The sequence below is a fragment of the Molossus molossus genome, unplaced genomic scaffold (genome assembly GCF_014108415.1).
Source record: "Molossus molossus isolate mMolMol1 unplaced genomic scaffold, mMolMol1.p scaffold_m16_p_1, whole genome shotgun sequence".
In the NCBI taxonomy this organism is placed as follows: Eukaryota; Metazoa; Chordata; class Mammalia; order Chiroptera; family Molossidae; genus Molossus; species Molossus molossus.
Window position 1 is genome coordinate 7498912 of NW_023425344.1, and position 22460 is coordinate 7521371.

Genomic DNA, 22460 nt, shown 5'->3' on the forward strand with positions numbered 1-22460 from the left:
AACCTCTTTGACGTCGGCTACATTCTGGTTATTTCAGAATCAACATGTCACAGTTCCTAACCTGGTTACCAGGTAGAAATATATATGTAACTTGTACATTTCAGATTATCTAAAAGATGATTCTGAACTCATTGGGAAGTGGTTGGGGGCAAAGCCAGAGCCATGTCTTAGCCAGAAAAGGCTCATAACTAGACTCTCACCCCAAAACTGGAAACGGAAGTGACCGGGGCACAGAATGCCAGAGACAGGGGCACTGCCCCGAGCTCCCCTTCAACACCGCGTGAGTCAGCGGGAAACCACGGCCGAGGTGGCCGCTGACCCTCCCCAGAAGGGTTAGTGCCTCTGCCTGAGAGACGTGAAGAGTTCCTTCCCGTTGGCTGCAAGCACTTTCTTTGCTAAATAGCTCAAAACCTAACATGATACATAGACTGCAGGTTTGGGGGGCAATTCTTGGCGTCTAGAGAATGTCGCCTTGGATTGTTGAAATGCACAGCAGCGAAAAAAAAAAAGCCCAGTCTCCTTCCCGCCAGAAAAGGCACACCTAATGCCATTCCGGACGGCCTTGTTTTTTAGGAAATGGGCCCGTCATTCAAGTTGAAGGACATGGTTGAGTGACTAATTATGTTTTCTTTTGCAAACTACTTCACCGGCCATTATGCAAAAGCCTTAATGAGCTATTTCTAGAGTGGGCACATACAGCCTTCTCTATGAAACACCCAGAGAGTAAATGTGGAGCATGAGCGCCAGCTCCCACGCCGTCATCCCCAGTGGGCCTTCGAGTTCGTGGCATTAATCTCTCCTTTTTTTAAGTGCTATCAGGACTTATTGATCGTCCTACTCCTACATTTATGTTGAAAAACAACAACGGATAGTTTATGGGAGACAGATCACTCGAATGCAGCCTGACAAGTCTGTTTTCTGGCGAGCAGGAGGAAATGGGAGTGTTACCCGCACTGCAGACTGAACAGAAGCAGGACTGTAGAGTCACAATGTGGAGACCCGATTTCAGATGCGACGGGCGGTTCCAGGAACTGGCAGACTGTTCTGTAACTTTCAAAACTCTAACCTGTGGGGTGCTGTCTTGGGCCTTTATATTCATGTGGTTACATTGGAGAGGGGCCAGAGTGAAGGCCACCCCCCTTTTTACCTTGATCCTACCCCCCGGTAGTCCTGATAACTACTTTTATTCTTTTTAAGAACAGCTTTGCAGAGATACATTTTTTACGTATCATAAATTCCACCCCTTTTATGTGTATAATTCAATGATTTCTAGTTAATTTACCCAGTGGTACAGCCATTGCCATACATCAGTTTTATAACAGTCTCTCCCCCAATAAGATCCCTGGAGCTCAATTACAGTAAACCCGCTCCCTATCCCTAACCCCAGACAACCGCTCGTCTACTTCAGGTCGCTATAAATTTTCCTTTTCTGGATACTTCATATAAACAGAGTCCCGTAACGCGTGGTCTCTTGTGACTGGTTTCTTTCCCTTAGCACAGCGTTCTGAGGTTCGTCCACAGCGCCGCACGCATCGGTAGCGGGTTCCTTTACGTCCATGGCGTGGACAGACCACATGTTATCTGTCCTCCCCAGCTTCTGGGAGTTCAGTGGTTTCTGGTCTGGGGGCTGTTAGGAAGAAAGCTGCTATGAACATCTGTGTGCAGATCTGTATGTGGATATCTTTGGCGTGGGTAGGTAGGAGTGGAATTTCTGGTCTAGTTCACACTTCCATTCAATCCTCCCACACGAAGTCATTCATTGGCTTTACGTCCACATCAGTGAGCCACGCCCTATGCAAGGATGTTAAATGAATGCAGTGGACTCTATTGTGGGAGAAGACATGCACGTGGAAAGACATAAAGTGGTGCCCCAGGGGGGCATCTCTCTGGAGGAGGAGGGAGAGGAAGGGTTCAGTCATGAAGCAGGCAGGTCTCCTAGAGCAAGCAGACTGTGCAGAGACCTTGGAGAAGGAGGAAGACGCCACAGCTGGACGTTGTCTGTGCGGATCACTCTCGGATAAACCCCCACCACTGTGCTGATTCATATACAGTGCGAGGGAGGCCGGTTAGACTGAGTTGAGGTCAGAATTAACGGGACCTGGACCTGACCCGGTCTCTCTCTCAATGAGTTATCTGAATGTTCTGGACCTCGGCTTTCTCATTTGAAATAGAAATCATTCCTCTCCTCTTGACCCTCTGCTTCACTTACCTCTGACCCGCCACAGGGTTTGGAAAAGAAGTCCTTGAGGTACTGGATATAAGAGTGGGTGGAGACTTCCAAAAAGTTTAAGTTTTTTCCTCTAAATCTGTATACAGTGATTTGTAGACATGCATTGACATGGGAAATACCTTGCAGGAAGGGGCGTTCCCCATGTAAGCTTTTCCAGAGAGCGAGCTCTGTTTTATTTTATTTTTTATTAATTAATTTATTAATTTTTGTTACAGATGTTTCTCCTTTTCCCCCCACTGATTCCCTCCTCCCCCTCCTTCCCCACCCTGTCCCCAGCTTTGTTGTCCATGTCCATTGTTCATGCACACATGCATATAAATTCTGTGGTTTATCTCTCCCCCACCACCCCCTCTTCTGGGGATTGTCAGTCTGTACCCCACTTCCACATCTCTGGGCCTACCCCATTCCTCAGGCTGTTATGTTCATTATATTCCACAAATAAGTGAGATCATATGATACTTGTCTTTCTCTGTTTGGCTTGTTTCACTTAGGATAATACTTTCCAGGTCCCTCCATGTGGTCTCAAAGGATAAGAGATCTTTCTTTCTTACCGCTGCGTAGTACTCCATTGCGTACATGTACCACAGCTTTTTTAAGCAGCAGGCTAGCTCTGTTTGAGAACAGCCGGACAAGCCCACAGACATCTGAGCTGGTTCATCTCCCTGGTCTCCCTGGTGTCAGCCTCCTCTCCAGTCACTTCATCTAACTGTTCCAGCCTCTCTTTTCTTTAGTATGTCAAGCCTTTGAGTTGACTCTTCTCTCTGACCCCGCAATCCAGAAATTTAGTTCCTTTTTATTTTTCCTAATTGACCTCTAAAGCCACCTCCTGGTGAAGCTCTTTATTGGCTATTCCAGGCAACTGCGAATCAGTCATATTAGATTATGATTCAGCACCCTAAGTGGGTTTTTTGGGGGGGTACCAAATTACTTTATTTGAAGGAATGGTACAAATGAAAAGATGTAAGTGGATGGCTTGGTACAAGTTATAGAAAAGGTAAAAGTAACTCCAACAGGCGTACTGCTTTGGTGACCAGGGAAGTCACCCCCTTGGCTATGGGAAGCCAGCCTAAGGCTTAGCTCTCCTCACTGTCTCCCAGGGTGTGCTTGTCAAAGAGCTACTCTGCCGTGACAGTTTCAGGGGCCCCAATCTGCCCAAAATGGTTTTGTGGTCATCCAGTTCATTGATGGATTTCACCTGCTCATTCAGGTAGTGAGTTTCAAGGAAGTCACACAAGTGAGGGTCATTTTTGTCAGTGGCCAGTTTGTGTAAATCCAGTAGTGACTGATTCACACTCTTTTCCAAGTGTAACGCACACTCCATCGCATTCAGCCCATTCTCCCAGTCGTCATGGTCTGGTTTCTCCATATCCTGGAGGAAGAGTCGGCCACCTCGTTGGTTCTGCAGCTTCATCAGTTTCTCAGCATGGTCTCTCTCTTCATGAGACTGGTGAAGAAAAGATTTGGCCAAGTTCTTCAAAGCCACATCATCGCGGTCAAAGTAGTAAGACATGGACAGGTGGATGCAGGAAGCATAAAGCTCCAGGTTGATCTGGGGCGGGTGGCGGCCTCTGCGTCCTGATGGTAGTGCTGGTGCCCGCGAGGTGGCCGCGGTGGACGTCATGGTGGGCGGCTAAGGAGCTGGGCCTTGGGGATGTCGAGGCGCTGTGAGGAGGTGGCCGAAGGCTGGATCAGGTGGCTGGGGGGGATGGGTTGAGTGCTGGGTTCCGTGCAAGCACCATTGAAGCAGGAAACCACTGTGACTCTCCGCGAAGACTGTACCCTAAGTGTTTTTGAACATATTATACACCTTTTTTTTTTTTGGTATGTGCCCCTGGCGGGAACTGAACCCAGGACTCTCTGGTCCACAGGCCAATGCTCCAACTCCTGAGCCAAACCGTCCAGTGCAACGTATTACTTCAGTAAAGACCTTACCTTCAAAGAAGGGCACACTCTGATGTCCTAGGGGTTACACATTAACATGTGAATTGGGGAGAGATACTTTAACCCATAACAAACACTTCTATTCAAGTCGCTACCAAACGGGGCTGCTCCAAAAGGAAGCCGTTTTGGAAGAACACAAATGGAGATGATAGTTCATGACTCGAAGCAAAAAGCAGACGATGACATTAGAGGTCTTGGCCCTGGAGACCAGGCGCACGCATTTGATGGACTTAGAAGCCCTTGCACCGGCGTCTCCGTCTCAGGCATTCCCCAGCCAGCTCAAACCTTCACGTCAAACCTTCAAACCAGGTGCCCAGTAAGGAAACAGAACCCCCCAGGCCACTCTCTCCTGCACTGTGCGAAGTCAAGAACACAGTCAAATGCTAAACTGATGGCAAAGGATGAAGGCAAAGGTGACGCAGCTCATTTAAAGAACAACCAGACTAAGCCGTTTCTCAGCAGCGGGTCTACCACACCATCTAGAAAGGGTCATGGTTCCTGCCCAGGGGACGGAACGCAACGAGAAGGAGACAAGGCTTCCATTGTCGATAAACATTGTCTGAAGCTTCGATGATGACCTGCTCGTAGTGAGGTCAAATAAGTGTCCGTGTGCAATATTTGACGTATCCCAGGGACACTGGCGTTTTAATACTATGGTTTGTGAAACAGGCCGAGCAAGGCCTATTTTAAAGTTGAAGGACCTATGAGGGAGTGATTCAACATAAAACTTTTGGGGTCCTCCTTCCCAGCCTTCTCCCCAGTGCCACGAACCCCAACTCTCTTCACACAGTTGCAGACCAGCCCGCCCTCCCCCTGCCGGAGCCCAAGGTGAGTGGCTGCAGCTGATTCAGTGCCCTGGCCCTCAGGGGGGTGGCAGAGTGTCCCAGCCTCTCCCTGCTGGCCACAGCCTCAGCTCTGAAACACCAGTCAGGAAGAATATCTGCACCCCCATGTTCATAGCGGTGCTGTGTACAATCACTAAGATCTGGAAACAGCCCAAGTGCGCATCAGTAGCTGAGTGGATAAAAAAGCAGTGGCACGTATACACAATGGAGTTCTATGCAGCTGTAAGAAAGGAGGATCTCTTATCCTTTGAAATGACATGGAGGGACCTGGAGAGCATTATGCTAAGTGAAATAAGCCAGTCAGGGAAAGTACCACATGACCTCACTTATTTGTGGAACATCATGAACAAAATAAGCTGTCGACCAAAAGAGATCCAGGGTCCGGGAAGTAGGGAACAGACTGACAAACCTCAGAGGAACGGGGGGTGGAAAGAGAGGGAAGAGATAAGTCAAAGTACTTATACGCATATATGCATAACCAATCGACATGGACACTAGGCTGGGAAGGCAGGAGGCGGGCAGAGTGGGAAGGAGGGAGTCAATGGGAAAAAGGGGGATTTCTGTAATACTTCCAACAATTAAAACAAATACATAAATAAACAAATGAATAAATAAGTAAAGCTGAATGAACTGGCAAGAAGCTGAAGAGACTTAGTGAAGTCCACAGAGCACAGAAGCAGCAATGTACCGGCTGAGCCGGGGACTCTGGTCTCCTGACCCCTGGCCCAGCACCCTGTCCCATGGAGTCTTATTCTAGGGCATGAACCACCATGACAGGGGAGTAACTAGGGGAAAGGGCAGGTTCACTTGTTTCAGTAACAGTCATTGTCACACCACGTATGTCAGGGCACTGTCCCTTCAGGTCACTCAGTGAATGAGGTAGATACACATCTGATGTTCATATTACGACAACTCGAGGAATCTGAACATTAACTTGACTCCTTTTGCAACTTTCTAGGTTCCCAACATTTTTAAGCGTGCAAGTGTGTGTGCACGTGTGTGTGTGTGTGTGCACGCGTGTGCATGTGTATGCTTTAAATATCAACTAACAGAAAAACGGGCATGGGTAAAGCAGGTCAGGTGGAAGCCAAGGGCAAGGTGAAGGTAATAAACCCAATGATGATGGCAGTTCCCAAACTCTCGGGTAAACATGCTGTCCTGGGTTTTAAACTCGGACCTCCTTGGCCCAGGAAGATACAGAACATGTGAGAAATCCATATGGAAAATGTGGAGGCATTTTGCAGAAAATTAGGATCTGGGCTCAAGAGAGATGAAAATGTGTTCAGAGGTTCCTGCCAGCGCACCTCATCCAGGACGCATGGAAACAGACCAAAGCAGCCTGTCAGCCTGCCTCTGCCAGGGAACTTTTTCTTTTTAAATATGTTTGTCATTTATCTTGGTAATTGCAATCCAAGACTGCGGTGCATTATGAACATTAGAAACCTAAAACGTTGGCGAGAAATAAAGACTGCGTTTCTTTTTTTAAGGTATATAATGTAAGAGTCGAGCGTCGGAAGGGCCAACTTGCTGCGACATCAAAGGCGGTGGGCCCGGAAACGCAGAATCCGTCCGAGCCTTGCCGGCGGAAGCGCCTGGCCCGCGGCTGTGTCCTGTGCTCCTTCTTCGGTTACAGTTCCCCACAGCGGTGGCGGGTAAGAGCTGCGGAGCATGGACACTTGTAGGAAAGAGGAGGAGTTCCAATCTCCCGCTGCCAACCTCTCATCGGGGAAGTGGATTTGTTGCGTTCTGCATCAGCGTCCCCAGCTGAGCCATCTAATCGGTGGGAAACCACAGGTCCCGAGACGCAGCGGAGGGGAGATAGTTGAGCTGGTAACTGCAAACGGAGCAAGAGGCGCCACCTGCGGCCCGAGCGTCAGCAGGGGACCCCACACCTCGGGGCTGACAGAGGCCACGCGGGGGCGTGTTCCAGCCTCAGCACAACCTCAGTGCCACCGTGGCCCTAGAAACTCTCACCCTTTTCTCTCCTTTTCGGAAACAAGGTTTTTATTGTCTCTGGAGGTGAGGCCCCTCCAGACTTCAGTGTCTGAGTTCAGACTCACCCAACAAGTATCTGTGCCACCAAAAGTGTACATCTATACATGTATACACATGTATACATATGGCCTGAGGTTTTTACTAAATGTTGATCCAGTAACGCATTCAAATACAGAGAATCTATCCCGAGTCAGGAGCTAAGATGGGTAAGCCTGTGAGTACCAGAAGGCCAATTTGTACAAGGTTGAAAATAATAAAACAAAGAATCCCGAAAAAAACCAAAAGCGCCAGTCCTTGCTCCTAAGGTTGCCAACTGGAAAGGACAGGGTGACCCTTATAAGAACTGTCCCTGCAGTTTTACTAGATGACACACATTCTGCTGATGGGTAGATGATACTTCAAACCCTGGGGTGGGACCCACAGGACAGAGTGGTGTGAGGTGCTCTGAGAGAGAAGACACTTACCTCTTTCTTGAGCCGGGAGCATGGGTCTCGGGTACAAATGTCTCTCTGTACCTCAGTTTCCACATGAGTGAAACGGGGGATTCCAGCAGTTCTCGGTGGTGATGTCACAATAATTCAATGGAAACACACGTATGTCTCCCTCAGCGTCAACACTGCACACATCAGGGAGGGCGATGGCATCATTATTATCATAGCAAATGACTCCCGTTCGTCCCTCCACAACCAGCTCCAGTGCGCCGGCCCCCACAGCGGCGTCCCCAAAGCAACCCCAGCAGGTGCGACTCGCCTCCTTCTGCGGTCCCACCTCTCCGCACACCTGCTACAGGCCAGCACTGGCCTCGCTCTGTTGAAATCACCACGTTGTGCTGGGCTCACCCCTTTGCTCCAACCCTAGGGAGCAGGAACCGCATTGCATCCATCCTTGTGTCCAGAGACTCCGGCGCAGGGCCTAACCCAAACTAGTTGTTCAGTTCTTGAGTAAAGGGATCCTCAGTACCTACTTGTTGGGGGGGAAAATGCTATTTGGTTGAAATGGCAATGAATTGAATTGGAGTCTACTGAGAAAACTGGGGGGATCCAAACACCCTGGGAGTGTGCACCTCGGTTCTCGAAGACCCCGAGCCACGGCCCTGGCTGTGCGTTTCCAGCAAACCCATTCTCCCTACACTCCACGACAGCTCTCCCCAGACACAGGAAAGGGAGGCTGTGGTTTCTGTGGTCAATTAATTTAGAAAATACTAAGTTTCAAACACTTTTATTTTTATTTAATTTGTTCTGACCATGGGATTTCTCAGCCTGAGGGTTTGCAGCATTTCCCAAAGACATCTGGCCTTGATGCCATTTTGTTGGGAAGCCAGCCCCTGAGCAAGTGCCCTCTCCTGCAGGGCCACACACTAGGAGTATGAGCAGGACAAAGACCACCCCACACCACAGACTTCCTGCCCTCGAGAAACGGGGTCCGCGAAGGAGCCGGGCCGCGAGCTAACGCCTCCGCCGGGCAGCATGGGCTCAGAACCATGCCTAGGAATACAAGCAACCCTGTCTGACCTGGGGGGAGGAACGCATGCTAATTCATTTCAGAGGAACACAAAGAGTTTCTGTTGGAAGGAAGACAGGGCAAAGGAGCTAACATTTTTTGGCAGTTCTTTGATTATTAGCAACAGAAATAAATTATGTTTAACTTGAGGGAAAAAAAATTACTGGAAAAGCAAGGAGTAGCACAGCAAACTGAAGGGAGAACTGAAAAAACAGATCCCACACAAAGCAGGACCCCGGGTGGTTCGTGGCGATCCGGGAACGGGGCACGGACGGCTTGAAGGCACAACCTTCCTAGGAAGAGCTCCAAGTATTTTCTGTCCCAGTGTCCCTCCCCCCGAGGCTCGCATTCCAGGGAGAGGACCTCTGATGGGCTGGTCTCACGCTGGCTACGTGGCCACCTCTTGGCCAATGGAGGCAGGTCCCCTGAATCGACAGTCTCTTCAAGGACATATCCAAGGTCCAATGGGTGTGGTTACCACCAGAAAGGGGATGGATGTCGGGCAGCAGCGTGAGAGCTGACTGCTACATATGTCCTCTTCTCAGCCACCCTATGAAGAGTGATGATTCCCATTTCATGGATGGGGAGAGTGAGGCTCAGCGAGTTCACACAGGCAGCCCCGGGGATTTGACCTTGCCTGAGTGAGAGCCAAACGATTGTGATGTTTCCCCTGGCGGCAGACTCCATTGAGCTGGGCCTCGGAAGGTGTGCTGGATTCCCGATGGCGGAGACCGGAAGGGCGTGGGAATGACCGGGCGTCGCTGCGGCGGCCCTCGGAGCAGCGATCAGCACCCTGCTCAGGGCCAAGGGAAGGGCCAGCTCCGGCCTGCCCGTCTCCGCGGGGCTCACAACCATTCTCCTAAAGGGAGCGTATCCAAGGCAACATTTGTTTGAATTAAAAATAACAATAAAGAGAAAAACTTGACATCCATTCCTGGCCAAAAGGTTGAGCATTAAATAACATTACAATTTGGTTTTGATAAAAAATAAAATAAAATAGAAAATGGATGTTGTTTTGGACGGCTACATTTAGGCGATTTGTCCAGGCCTCGATGGGAACTGAACAAGACGGAATCATTTTCTCTTTCCACGTAGTCCATTCAACGGGCCTCAGCCTCCTCTGTCGCCGAAATGCCGGCCTCACAAAAACATCATATTTCATACATGAAAGGACCCCCAAATACCTGAAAGCATACCCAAACATTTGAAGAGCCAGTTGAATATATTTTAAAATGTGTTCAATTTTTAGTGATGCCTGGGTCTCTGAGACATATCCTAAGGGCTTTGTTTTTTTAATTCAAAACATGGCATTTTCCATTGAACCTCTCCCCCAAATAGCCTACTCCTGAGGAGGGTAGCTGTGCTCCCAAAGCGCAAGGGTCATGTATGGCCCTGACATTTAAAATACAAAATCTTACATCAGGGATTAAAAGGCAGAGGGCCAGGTGGATGGGAAGAGACATTTAGGAAACAGCACCAGCCAGGACCCTCATAAGACCCTTCTTTTTTTTCAGTGACATGAAAGTCACAAGCCCTTTCTGTCTCAGTGACCCGAATGTCAGCCCTGGAAGAGCGGAACTACCACGCATCTCCCCCACTAACACCGCCACCAGAGGCGGGGACACTGGAACCGAGAAGCCACATAATAACTCAGCGACGGAACTGGGTTTTCACCCCAACGAGGCAAAACACTGAACTTCCCTTTCGAAAAAGAACATGCATTTCTGCAAGGGCGGGGACCGAGGGGCTCCGTCCCCTTCCCACCCCCGCCGAGAATCTGTGAGAGGAACACACAGACAAATGTGGTCAGCGCGGGGCCTCTGGGATGGGATCCCAGCTTTGCCACCATCTCTCAGTGACTACCATACCCTGTCAACAACGTGGTTCGTCCGCCATCCTGAGTCACATCTGTCCTAAGGACACCACAGGCCACTGTCTTCCCAGCATGTGGCAGTTCTGAAACTCTGCTAGTTGACTCCCAATTCTTCTCTCCCCATGACCCACAAATGTGTCACCAAGGCACCTCTCCAAACTGCAAGCCCCCAAGCCGTCACCGTCCACCCTTTCGCTGGCTCATTAGTGCCCCAGTAGAGGGTCCTTTTCCCCTTCACCTTCCTGTCTCCCCACCAGGCTCTGAGCTCGGCTAGGGCCAGGCCCAGGCTACTCTGCCTCTCTGTGCCCCATGCCAAACCCAGAGCTTGACACAGGGCATTGGCTCGGCAAACACCAGCCAAATCAAAGAATAAACCAAGAAGCACGTGGTGATGGACGGGCAAACCCTCCGACAGCAACAGCGCAGCACTACAGCACAGACAGAAGAGGACATTATCGACTCGGGCCTTCAGATGTTTTTCACTCATGTGCCTTTCGGTTTCTGGCTGTTTTCTTCAGTCCAGACACGTGCATTTATTTCCCTGGGGTTCGCGTCCCGGCTTCCCTGCTGTTTGGCTCTCTCGCGGCGACCAGAGTGCATCCAGGCTGAGGCTGCACGTGTACCACATGCATGGACCCTCCCGGGCTGGCCTGCTTCCCTGGAGAAACAGGTCTACCCAACGAACCCTAAAGTCAAGACGAAACTCGCCCACCGGGAGTTTTCCTTAGAATGCCCCTTTTTCCTTTGCATGGTCAGTGCCCGTGGGTTTCTCATGAGCTGGTTCACAGTCACCTCCTCCGGGAAGACTTCTCTGATCAGCCCTGTCTCTGTCTTCTATGAGAGCACTTAGTTCAGGCAGCATATCAGTCTGGGTCCCAACAGAGAAAGGGAAGCCATGCCAGAGGGTGCGAGGGGTGATTTCGTGTGGGACTGGTGACGGTGGCACAGGCTAAAAGAGCACATGGACGTGGGGAGACCGGCCAGAGGCTGGCCGTGCCAGGAAGCCACATTCCCTGCTGGGCCGGCGGGTCAGACGGTGGAGGTTGTCTCACCAGAGGTCAGCCTCCGTCCACCGGAAGCGGGTTCCGCAGGCGCTGGCACAGTAAGTGGCCACGGCTCAGAGGGCAGTGACCCGCAGCCCCTTCCCCTCGGGCCCCTCCTCAGAGACCTCTGCCGGGCGGCACAGCGACCTTCCCCGGACACGGCCCGTGAGCACAGGGTGGGCAAGGGGCCTGAACGAAACAAGCAGACAAGAGCATGTGATACTCTTGTGATCATCCACACCCACGGACAGACTCCTTCGGGCAGAGACTGTCGTCTTACTGTCCCTGTGCCCGAGGGGACTGTCTTCCCACGGACCTTTGTGGATACGCGTTTTAAAAGAACGTATTTATGAAGGAATAAGTGCGATCGTACGTTCAGATGATACAAGGGATCTTTCGGTCTGTCAGTGCGAGGGCATCTCTCCTGTCACCTCCTTAGCACCTGCTCCCTAACGACGACCTCTCCCCTCACCCACATCCTGCCATCCGCTCTGCTTTCCTGTCTCCAATGAGTCCTTCCATGAAAGCAAAACTGGTATTACGTTCACTCTAAATACTTGGCACGTGTTTCTGTTTGGTTGCACGGGGCTCATTTCGATCACTTTGTTACGAGACAGCAGAAACCCTGAGGACACTGGCTCAGGCCGCTGCGGGGTAGGAGGCCCCGTGCTGATGGGATTGGGAGCTGGGCGGGGGGCTGGGAGGCTGGGCACCGGCGTGCGGCACTGCACAGCCGCCCTTCTCTGAGCCGCGCCGTCCCTGGCTCTCACTCCCTGGCCGGCGGGACCCGCGTGGAGTGGCTCCCTGCTCCTGCTCTGGCGTCCGGGCATCTACAGAGATTCTCATCGCAGCTTTGACTCTAAAAACCCTGTAGGCCCTAGAGTCCCTGGTGTTGCAAAGGCAGAGGGCCCTGCGCGTGAGCCTGGCGTCCCTCGTGGAAATGCCGTGGAGGGATGAAGAGGCAGGGACAGTGCCTGGGAAGGAGCAGGGGGTCCTGGCAGCTTTTGACAAGCTTCCGCGGCAGGTCTGAGGCAGAGACGCGATGATGTGCAGACGGCTGGAGGGAGACAGACAGAGAAACAGCCTGAGAAAGTCTGGGCTGCACCCCTCGGGCCCAGGTGTGCATTAGCATACGAAAGCTCCCGCAGCCAGGTCCGCTCAGCATTCGCCAAGTCTACTGAGCACAGGTTGCCTTCTCCTCGGGAATGAATGTCTCCCCCCAGTCACCGCTCAAAGCCCCCAACTCGGGCCCCGTTTCCTCGCACAGGCTCCTTCAGATCCGCAAAGAGGGCCTCCCCCTCCCGTCAGGTGTATATGCATACTTAGTGATCGCGTCCCGTTGTTGAGTCAGGATGTACTAGCATCCGGTGTAAGCCCTCCTGGCCCTGGGCCACCGTCTCTTCATCTCTAGGACGAGTGATCAGACGGACATCAGAAAATAGACGCTCAGGAAGATAATAGACACAGGACATCTAGCGAGGTACCTGGAGAGCAGAAAGGCTCCAAGAAGTGGGGGCTGGGCCCCCTCCATCGCCCTCACATCCGGGGAAGGAGAAGCCATCAAAGGAGCAGCGGGTTGTGTTTTCTCTCTCTTCCTTCCTTCTCGGTGTACAATAGATACACGCCAACACTCAGAACTTCGTGTCAGCGAAATCAAAACCAGCATCTCCGTTCCTTTTCTTCCCTTTTTCTTCCCCTTTTCTCTTTCTGGTGACCCCTCTTCCCGCTCCCGTCACCCTTCACCGACGTTGCTCTCCTTCTTGCTTGCTTTCTCCTTCCTAAGACAGAACCCCCAATAAACTGCAAAGCATTTGTGACAGGAGAAAGAATGTCAGCCCACGGGGGTTGGTCCTCGGGGACTCTCGGCAGGAGCTGGGGTGGGGACGTCAGAAGCAGAGGGCCGGTGGCAGACAGGTGTGGTCGTGGCATCCTGGAGACCCCTGGGTGGCTCTAAGTGGCAGAGGAACCGGAAGAGGCATCTCTGGGTCCCTGTGACTTCGTATTCAGGGTCACTCAGATGCTCAGAAAGTACTGACCCCTGCATCTCAGGGATCAGTCAGTTACTAAGTACTCAGACCTTCTCTATGCAGTACCTACCCTCTTTTTCTCTTTCTCTTCCTCCTCCTCCTTTTCCTCCTCCACCTCCTCTTTCTTCTGCTTTAAAAACAGAAATTTAAAGAGGAATTAGCCTCAGAAATGTTCGTGCGTCTTAGTTTCTGTGTCCAAAAATGTATTTCAGAATATACCCTAGATTTATCACTGGAGTCCCCACTCAGTCCCCTTTTTTCTTATTACATGCAGATTGGGGTTGTTTTGTTTTTTAAAGGAAATCTATGAAGAACCTGCTATGTGCAAGGCAGCATGCTAACCTGTGATAATATTTTTCTCTGGGCACCTCAAGGTACTTAGATAGTAACTGACACCTCAAAAATACATTTACTTAAAATCCCTGCTTCTGTAGAGCTTATGTTTGTAGTGAAAGAGGAATTACAAGAAGACAGCCCCGCGGAAAGCCATTTCTTATTGCAGAGAATTTAAAGATATGGGGCTTGATTTCCGAAATCATCTGTAAACATCGTTGCAATTCCCCACACCACAACGTGCTTGCTTATGTTTAAACTGTGTCCTGACTACAGATACCCCAGCCGCGCTCCCCACAGCAGGCATTTCTGAGGACACCGCGTTGTATCTGAGACAGGATCGGTGCTCTCAGGAAAAATGAATGAAACACATCAGAGTGTGACACAGTGAGAACTGAGAGGCTGATCCTGCCTCCTTGGATGTCCGTCTCTGTCCCAAAGGTGAGCAGGAGTCTGCGGGGTACCCAAGGGGCCCCAGGTCCTGGCGGCAGGCAAAGAGTAAGGGGGCCGAGGGTTACATCATCCCAGCTGACACGTCCGTTCCGCTGACCTGCGTTTATGCTGTTCCCGGGCACGTTCCCTTCACTCCTACAGGTGGACTGCACTCATCCCCTGCCCCACCCAGGTCGAGTGGCCCCGTCTATGCAGAAGACTTAGAACCCATCGCGTGCATTTCTGCTCATTTCTCTCTGCCGTGAAGAGGGCTGGTGCCCATTAGAGCTGCCCCTGCGTCCTGGTTCCGGGACAGCAGCCCACCCACCTCTAATGTGTGAGAAATAAATGCATGTTGTTACAACCTTTGAGATGGGGGTGGGGGTGGGGGTTGTTAATGTGGCGAAACTGAATCACACAAATCTTACTTCCTTTATTCTCTGTATCTCATAGGAAAACATTTTACAGTTCTAACACTTCTACACAGCATGATGCACTAAGTTTAATACTAAAAGCTATCACTTCTGTATTTGGTTGTTTTTTAAGGCTACGTCAATGCCTGTTTCAACCCATTTGATTTTCCTTTGCTGTACAAAGAAAAGGGGCCCAGCGACTCTTCTGAAAAGGCCTGTCCCGCACTCCCTGTGGCAGGACAGCTACGTGGGTTTTACAAGCGTCTGGTGCCCAGTGACAAGACCATGAGCAGAGACCACAGAGTTTGGGGAAACGCACTAGCAGAAAGCTGAGCTCTGGGTCCAGTCAGTTCTGACACCAAATAAGAGACGGTGTCACTCAGGCCAGTGGTCCTTGGGAAGGTGTCAAGGAGCCAGTCTCTGAGGCCCTTTTCTTTGATACAATTATTGTATTTTAGTTCAACTAAACATAGGAACACATAGTGGACCCTGAGACACAGAGAGTTTTTTATGGCTGGTTCATCAGAGCCCTGCAATGTCAGGCCCAGTAGCCGGCCTGGACTCTGCACATGCTGAATGAATGAGTGAGTGAATGAATGCGTGAGTGAGTGAATTAATGAATGTGTGGATGAATGAGTGAGTGAGTGAATGAGTGAGTGAATGAATGAATGTGTGGATGAATGAGTGAGTGAATGAATGAGTGAGTGAATGAATGAATGTGTGAATGAATGAGTGAGTGAGTGAATGAATGAATAAATGAGTGAGTGAATAAGTGAGTGAGTGAATGAATGAGTGAGTGAGTAAATGAATGCATGAGTGAGTGAGTGAATGCGTGAGTGAGTGAGTGAATGCGTGAGTGAGTGAGTGAATGAATGAATGAGTGAGTGAGTGAATGAAACATACTGAACATTACTGTGAGGACAGTGACAGGCGTGCAGCGATCTGAAAGCCCACAGAACAGCCATCTAATCAGCCCAGCATCAGAAAGGGCTTCTCACTTCTCCAAATGGCTGCTCCTCTGTCAGGAGCCTTTGCAGAGTAACATCTGAGAAGTAGCTATGTGGGGATTACACAATATCAGTCAGGTGAGATGTGTCCCCTTAAGTACCATATAAAACTGGTTCAAGAAACTTAAGAGGAGCAGAAGGGCCATGAAGCCCATGTGCCCATAAATTGGAAATGATGGAGAAAACAGACCTCTTCCCACGACTGCTCCAGAGACATCCCAAGAGATAGAAATGTAAAACGAGAAAAGTTGTGTTGTTGTTTTTTAAGTCTGGGTTGATCTCTCTGTGTCAAACAGGGAGGCAGCACTACTATATTAATAAACTGTGCGTGGAGGTTTTTTAAGGGGCTGTGGAAGGCTCTCAGGCCAGTGGAGACATTTCGGATAAGAGATGAACTCCTAGCCAGTGGTTTCAAGTGCCATTATGTGACCATTTCTCTATTTATAATTCATTCAAACTTATATAGCATATTACATTTAATTAATTGAGTGTTTATGCGTTAAAGAGTTATTTGCTTGTGACTATAGTGAAACTTCCAGGATTTATGACAGGAACATTTTAAACAGCCACATGTGTTTCCCTCGGACCTGTATGGCTTCATTCATTATAATTTTTCCTGATGTTTTGCCTACCATATTATTAACTTCCCCAAAGGCAATGAAACACCATCTTGTCTTCTTGTGGCAGAGAAATGAGGAGAATAATTATGAACGTGGAAATCCCAGGGAAAACACGCTCCTATTGAGAGAGGCTCGTGGTCCAAGAAGGAGTTCCCTGGATTTATGGAGGCCATGAAAAAAAAGGGAAAAAACCAGCAAACACACAGGAAAACAGACATGTTTTCAGCCAGCGTCTTGGACGCCGCTCCATATGCGGGGAAAAGAAAGCTTCCGTGTGTGTCTATGATGCTGGACGAGAATTCATTTCTACTCTGAGTTCTAAAGTCTAAACAGCTCATCGAAATTTCAAGTGTGTGCCTCGCACACACGTGTGATCCACGCAAAGCGTTTGCGTCTAAGTGCAAGAGTTGGTGAGCACAGGGTTTGATTTGTCGCTGACTCGGGGAGAGGAAGCGGGGATGTGTTCCTCTCAACTCCTGGAGACTTGAGACCTTCGGATGAGGGGGACAAGGACAGGGTAGGGCAGACTTCAGTGCCTGTGGGTGCAAAGACGTGGGGTAGCCTGGGAAGTCCATTCTAGCCAGGCCGTAGATCAGCGCTGGGGCTCACGGGACCACCACGGCCACTCGTGTTTACTGTTGAACCAGGTGTCTGAGGGCCATCGGGCCAGGAGGCAGAGGACAGTGGGACCAGGACAGGGCGGCAGGGGGTGTGGACCGGCTGGGCTGAGAAGCAGCCCCCCTGTGTGAGCTGTGTCTGTATCATGACGGCCTGCAGTCCCCACTGTCATTTCTCACAACAGCATAGTTCAGCGCCCTCAGCCTCGGGGTGGCCCTCTCACAAAAGGCGCAGACGAAACCCTCCATGTACCTTCTTCCTTCCGAAACGCTCCCTGTCTTCCTGCTCGGGTTGCTGTGTTTCCCTTCCCTGTCCTGATATTTTGCCCCTGTTTACACGACCCTTCAACGTGTCGCTGGCTCCAAGGCACGGTCGCTAAGGAAAAGCCGGGCTGGAAAGTAACCCCCCGTCTCCATGCTTCCCCCTAAATTCTGCGCTCCACGACTGGAAGGTGTTTTGATCTGTGTAACGTGGAGAAAGAGGGGAAATTTCCGAAGTAAAGGCAGCTAGCCGCACGCGGGCAGGCGGCTTGGGGATGAGGCTGGGACAGTGCGCGGTCTTCAAACAACGCACCGGACGTGTGACACCATCGTCACACCTTGTCAGTCCCGAGGCAAGACTGGGGGGTTGCAGGCACTCCTGATTTCAGAGCTTTATCTTTCGACTCTTAACTTGTACAATCATTTTCATGATAAAAAAAAGACCTTTTTAGAAATGACCCTAATTCACTTTTCACAGTCACCTAATAGCTAGAACCGGTGGCAACTCCTACGCTGAAGTCCACTCCACGTTCGTTATCAGCACGAACAGTCGCACGGAGACAGAGGAGGGGGCGGCCGCCGACCTCACGGCAGTGCTGGGACAGGAGCCCCGAGGACAAGTGTCATTCTCATCGAGGAGCAGAAAAATCCTCTTTTATTCTAATAGCGATTATTCTCCGATTTTGAGAAAGAGCAGCACGCTGCAGGAACCCCCCCAGAAACTGGGAATTTTTCTAAAATTTTATATTAAGTAATCAACTTCACATACTCAAAGGCAGAGTCTCATCCATATGATAAACATTATATTTAGAGATTGAAGTGGGTTACCTGCAATCAAGTATCATTATATTATAAAATTAAGAGTTTGAATTGTGATGGCTTGCCTTGAAAACTTCATGCACGAATCAGTCCAGTGACAAGGCTGAAGATACCGGACACCGTGTCCCCAGTCCTCAGAGAGCAGGGGTCCAGTGAACGCTCCCCTGTGCGGGCGGCCTTACGCTGGCCCGCGGTGATGCCGGTCTCCTGGTGGCACGTCCTGTAATCTTCCGTGTGTGGGCTGCACCCAACGACAGGCTTCTATCCAATAGCACATGGTGAGGGGGTGGGATGTCACCTCCCCGACTAGAACACAGAAGGACCATCACTCCCACCTCGCTCCCCTCTTTTGTCACTTTCATGTTCTTTCTCTCTCTCCTCCTCCTCTTCCCCTCCCTCCCTCTCTTTCTGCTTAGAGCCCTTACTCTGGAGGATGGAAATGGCCGGCCGTGTTGTGGGGACCATTATAGAGCCATGTGACAAGGAGCTGATGTCCCTGGCTAACAGCCATAAAGACCTACAGACAGGTGCATGAGCAGGGAAGCCAAGCTCTGATCTTCTGCCTGTCGAGCCCTGAGACAGCTGCAGCCCCGCCCGCCTCTGGTCTGCTCCCGGGAGGACCCCCTGGCCAGCCGAGCCTCGCCCAGTCCATGCACCCACAGAAGCCGTGAGAAAATGAGTGTTTTCTGAAGCTGCTAAATGTGGGGTAACTTGTTCTACAGCAACACACACATAATACGATGATCCTCTGCAGACCTAGGATCATGTCTCCATATGTCATTGCTAAGTACGCTCTAAAACTCTAGCTGTTCCAACACGTCATTGATAAAGAACAACAGGAAACCCAAGCTCGCCAGTCACCTCACCATGACTCACTGGCCAAACCTTCTTCATAGATATGTGACATCAGAAACCTCCATGTTCTTCCTGCAGTCATTACCGTCTAACACACTACATGTAAAATTGACTTCTTGTGTTTATTCTTTATGTTCTCTCTGTCCCGTTAGACTGTACACTCCGCCAGGTCAAGGGGTTCATCGTTCCTTTTTCTCCCACTTACATAATCTGAGTTAAACCCAATGCTGGGCTCACAGGAACTGCCCAATAAATGTTTCATGAATAAATACATTCGACATGGTTCAGTGTCGAATTCGGTCTCCCACCACAAGCCATAAGCCATGCTGCTCCCCAGTCACACCTCCCAGCATCTGAAACTTCCCCAGGCCGTTAAGTCCACCTGGAGCACCCTGTGTCTTCCGTTACCTGCCCCAGAAACACTGTGAGACAAGAATGTGTGTGTGAGCAAGGCTTTTTCATTTTTTTTTTTCTGTATTGATTTGAGAGAGAGAAAGAGAGAGAAACATCGATGAGAGAGAACATCAACTGGCTGCCTCCTGCATGCCCCCCACTGGGGATCGGGCCCACAACTTGGGCATGTGCCCTGACCAGGAATTGAACAGGCGACCTCTTGGTACATGAGTCAGTGCTCAACCACTGAGCCACACCGGCCGGGCTTGAGCAAGTCTTTAAGGAAGGGTGCCCAAGAGAAAGCAGTTCGAGTGAGGAGGCATGGTAGGGAAGAAGAAGAAGCCCAGACAACGGTGGGATTTCAGGCAACGTCCCAGGGAGAGTAACTTCAGCGTGGGAAGCTCTTCCATGCAAACGATGCCTCCACGTTTGTCCCGATCCGAGACAAGAGGGTTGAGCTCTCAGACTCCCATACCAGGTAGTCATCACCTGCGGGCGGCCCCGGGATGGGAGCTGCCAGGTGCCCAGTGTCTGCAGTGTGGGGAGAGCTAGGGCAGAGGCTTGGAGGTCTACGAGCATGGAAGACGGGTGAGAGGAGCAAAGAGCAGTCATGGGGCTCCAAGGAGATCTGGGCAAAGCCCCTCTAGTCCCTACGACCCCCACATTTCTCCCCATTTATTTTATTGAAGTCCTACCCATCCTTTAAATAATGATTTTTCTACTCGCTACACTAGAACCACACATACTGCCTTGTTCTTTTTCATTCACTTTCCCTTTCCTTCCCTAGATCATAAACTTCCTAAAAACAGAGCTGGCATGTTATTCATATTTGTGCCTCCTACACTGTGTTGTAAATATTCCCAACCCCGCTGACTAGCTCTAGACTAAAAATTCTGTGAATGTGAGAATCGGTGGATTTTATCACCGTAGAGTCACCAACTCCAGCAGTGCCTGGCGTGTAGCATGCACTGAGATAATGTTTGCAGAATGAAGATACAAAGCGTGACAGGCTACAGAGTGCTTCCCTATCTGATCTTCCATGTATCCTCAGAGAATACAGAGAGGCACATGGCCTCGTGGTGTCCACCTCATTTTTCAGAAAGAAAGGCTCAGTAATAAGGATTTCCCAGCGACTTGCTGAGAAATGAATAAATAGGTGCTAAGTTATGCCTCAAAACTAAATCGGGCTCCAAATCCAACTTTTCCGCCCCTAAGCTGCACCACTTGACCGATGAGCAGGGTTGGAGCGTAGTTGGAGACTGAGATCAGTAAACAGGCACAAGATGTCCCCGATCTTTTAACAAACCTACCTCAAGGTGATTTACTCAAAGTCAGGCCATAAAAGGCACACTTAATTGAGCACATAAAAGTGAGTTGATGAATGTTTGATCTTATTAAATTGAGTCATAAATAAAGTGGAATGAAAATGTTTGGCTTCCGTTAAAATAGATTGAGATCATTGAAGTGGAGCTGAATTTTACGGTGTCCTTTACCCCGACTCCCCTGATGCTGTATGAATTTGGGGTGCAGAGTGGAAGTGGAGAGCACGGCTGTGGACAGGCTGGTGACTATGCATTGCTGACTGCGATCCATTGAGGTGTGTCAAGAGACCAACAAACCGGTGAGACCTCCAGAACCCCACTGTAAATTCATCTCAAACCACACAGGCCTGCCGTTCTGTGTTCCATTTACCCAAACTCTTCATCACGGCCCCTCGCACCCCTAACAAATCAGGCATCTTTTTCACTGCTCTGTCCTTAGGTACCACGGAAGCAAGCATTCAGACAGGCTAGTTTATACTAAGCTGGGAAGGACTGATAGATAGAAACTCTGAAAGCACAGATGCTGTCTGTGCCTTACCTGTATCCCTGGCCAGGATGTGTCCACGGGGACCTACGACACACGTCAGGGACCCTCCACCTTTGGGCCTGGCTCAACCTTGACACACAGGGGCAGGAAGAACCCAAGGCCCCTGGGCGTAGCTGTCAGCCAGTGACAGGTGGAGTGGGGGGATAACTAGCCTAACCTCCTTGCCCTTCTCATGGGACAACTCTGGAGTGCATTTGACTTTTCCTCCCAGAGTTCCCCAAAGAGCTCGAGGTGGGTTGCCTATAGCAGTCACCTTGTCAGAGCCTACCTGTCTTGTCTTCCCTGTCCCCTCCCCAGCCCCACACCAGTGCTCCCAGAAGCATCTCCAAAACCAACTACTCAAATTCTCACCCCAGGGACTGCTTCTAGGAGGATCCCAACCTAGCTTCTGTTACTCCACTGAGGAGCATTTATATTTTTAAAGCAGATAGCCAGGCAGACAGCCCAAAGGGATACCAGTAATGAGGGAATGTTCATAAAAATGATAGTCAGGTGGGTAAATAAAGAGCCGCAAGGAACCTCCCAGTAGCACCTTTGAGTGGCCGCATCATCTGTCTACATAACAAGCAGGCTGACACGGGAAAGAGCGCTGGACCAGGTGTCGGAAACCTGGAATCTCGTCATTGCCACCGCGGCGCAGCTCAGCCTTGTCATCCGCTCTGATCTCCCTGACCTTCAGCTCTTCTCATCTGGAAACTTACGGCATTGGATTATTGGATCCCCAGGGCCCTGTTGGGCTCCCAATGCCCATGAATCCATGGAAGAGGATGAAGTGCATGGCACCTCTTTAAAGGTGTGTTTCACAAGTAATTAATAAACAAGCAAGCTTTTCACACAGCGCCGGCTCTAAGAGGGACTGTTTAATTAGGCACACGAGACGTTCCAATCTGTCTAGACAGGTTTCTCTTTTTCCCCAGGACACGCTCATCCACGCTTGCTCTTGACACTGTGACAAGGTGTCCTTTGGCTGCAGACAGCAATTTCGCTGTGTGATAATGCCATAGAGTGAAACTTTCTTTGGTTTTCACACTGTTTGTCTTTCCAAGTGAAACTCACACTGGAGGGTCACTCAAATAGTAGCCAAGAGAGACAGTTTGTATAACGGGAGTCACCAAAAAGTAGCTTTTGGCATAGGCCTGTGCTTACCTGTCCGTCATGATTAGTGAGCTTTTAAGTTACTGCCCCTTTCCCCATCCTGGTCCTTGGAGAATAAAACCAACATTAAAAGTAATCTTCCAGGTCGTTTAATGGACACCCTTCTCCCTCACCAAGCACAGCAACCCCCATTTCTGGTTCCTTAACACGCAGACCGAAGTGTGTGACAATCCTGGCGAACAGCTTGTGTCTGCCAAGGGCAGTGGGCTTTGGATTCGTGGGCACAGCGCTC

The 22460-nt window shown here is 50.2% G+C and overlaps 1 pseudogene; it reads right to left on the reverse strand.

Moving 5' to 3' along the window:
- Positions 1-3303: 3303 nt before the first annotated feature.
- On the reverse strand, positions 3304-22230 carry LOC118643705 (annotated as a pseudogene).
- Between the last annotated feature and the right edge of the window lie 230 nt (positions 22231-22460).